Genomic DNA, 2,233 nt, shown 5'->3' with positions numbered 1-2,233 from the left:
GCCTGGTCGGTGGCGCGTGTGCAATAAGTTCTTTCGAGTAGTTTTGTCTTGGCTGGAACAGTAAAGTTAAAAACTTTAAAATAAAGGGTAGTATGTACAAGAAAATGAGGATGAATAAATCATCCCTGGTTTTCAAAAGAGAGACCACATTAAACTTACATCTCTCAAAAGAGAGACCACGTTAAACTTATGTGAAGGCTGCATCCCCTGCCTTCAGTGCCAGCAGGTTCTCTGTTCTGTAATCAGTGTGATTCACAGGAGCTTCTTCAGTGACAAACGAAATGAGCCCAGGGAGTGGAAAATATGATTTCTATATTGGTTTGGGATTGGCTGTGACCTCCAGCATTTTCATAGGAGGGAGTTTCATTTTGGGGAAAAAAAAAAAAAAAGGCCTTCTGCGACTTGCCAGAAAAGGATCCATGAGAGCAGGTCAAGGTGGCCATGCATATCTTAAAGAATGGTTGTGGTGGGCTGGACTACTGTCAGTGGGGGAATGGGGGCAGGCCAGGTGGCCAACTTCGCTGCATATGCCTTTGCACCAGCCGCGCTAGTGACTCCACTGGGAGCTCTCAGCGTCCTCGTAAGTGCCGTTCTTTCTGCATACTTTCTAAATGAAAGTCTTAATCTTCATGGGAAAATTGGATGTTTGCTAAGCATTCTAGGATCTACAGTTATGCTCATCCATGCTCCAAAGGAAGAGGAGGTTGAGACGTGAAATGAAATGTCACACAAGTTAGGTGATCCAGGTTTTGTGGTATTTGCAACAATTGTGGTCTTTGTGCCCTTGATATTAATCTTTGTGGTGGGACCTCGCAAAGGACAGACAAATATTCTTGTGTACATAACAATCTGCTCTGTGATTGGAGCGTTTTTCAGTGTCCTGTGCAAAGGGTTTGGGCATCACCATCAAAGAACTGTTATCTGGAAAGCCTGTGCTGTGGCATCCCCTGGCCTGGATTCTGCTGCTGAGCCTCGTCATCTGTGTGAGCACACAGATCAATTACCTAAACCCGGCCCTGGTCATATTCAACCCTTTCCTTGTAACACCAATATATTACGTTTTCTTTACAACCTCAGTTTTAACTCGTTCAGCTATTCTTTTTAAGGAGTGGCAAGATATGCCTGCTGATGATATCATTGGGACTCTGAGTGGCTTCTTCATAATCATTGTGTTGCATGCCTTTAAAGATGTTAGCTTTAGTCTAGCAAGTCTGCCTGTGTCTTTTCGAAAAGATGATAAAGCAATGAATGGCAATCTCCCTACTATGTATGAAGTTCTTAATAATAATGAAGAAAGCTTATCCTGTGGAATTGAACAACACACTGGTGAGAATATCTCACGGAGAAATGGAAATCTGACAGGTTTTTAAGATGCGATATAAAGGTTAATCCATAATTATGTTATAGTGATTTTGAATATCAGAATCTGTCTGAAAAAGCATTGTCCTCAAATAATGTTCTCTAAAGACGATCTTTTTTAAGATTTCATTAATTTGGACCAAGAAGTTACTTTTCTTATATTTAAACAATGGTGGCTCACTAAAAATGGCCTCAGTATGTGGCCAATTTCTATTAACATTGTATTATTGTAGAGGTATTTTACATTTTGATTCTTTCTTCAAAATCTAAATGCACTAATGACAAGTTTTAAGTCTATAAAAATGCTTTATTTTTTCATTATTGATGAAAGTCTGAAATGTACATTTGTCATTCCCACTCCCGTCAATCCCTGATTGGCTTTTTGATTGTAAACAAGAACAAAACTACCCCAATACATTATCCTCTGATTTATCTTACCTATAAAAATGGCTCCTGTTCGGATGAATTATTTTGATGTTTAAATGTTATAGGGAATCCTAAGTTACTAAATGAAGGAAACTCACAGACCAAAAAAAAAAAAAAATGGTTGGAATCATGCCAAGGAAATATTTCTTAGGCTATGGCTTGTCACCACACATGTGGTTTACTGTGTGCATTTGATGGTATTCTTAGAACCCTATTAAACCAGCACATCGTGCATCAGCTGGGCTGGGCTCTGCTTTGTACCTTGGCTGGATTTATTCTTCAGTTACTTGAATTCCATGGGAACCTTTATGACCATTTTATATCAGCTCTTGTACTTTTCGGTTTATTTTCATAATAAGTTAATTGTTATTTAGACCCTTTAATGGGCTGGGGATGTGGCTCAAGCGGTAGCGCGCTCGCCTGGCATGCGTGCGGCCCGGGTTCGATC

General features: G+C 39.9%; 1 pseudogene across 1 annotated transcript; it reads left to right on the top strand.

Moving 5' to 3' along the window:
• Positions 1 to 210: 210 nt before the first annotated feature.
• Positions 211 to 1,393, top strand: LOC308638083 (magnesium transporter NIPA2-like; annotated as a pseudogene). Its single transcript has one exon. The product of its transcript is annotated as a magnesium transporter NIPA2-like (transcript).
• The last annotated feature ends 840 nt before the right edge of the window (positions 1,394 to 2,233 follow it).

Source organism: Spermophilus citellus, assembly GCF_964194105.1.
Source record: "Spermophilus citellus genome assembly, chromosome: 18".
NCBI lineage: Eukaryota > Metazoa > Chordata > Mammalia > Rodentia > Sciuridae > Spermophilus > Spermophilus citellus.
Note: the sequence above shows the minus strand (reverse complement) of the source record. Positions and strands in the feature narration are given on the sequence as shown.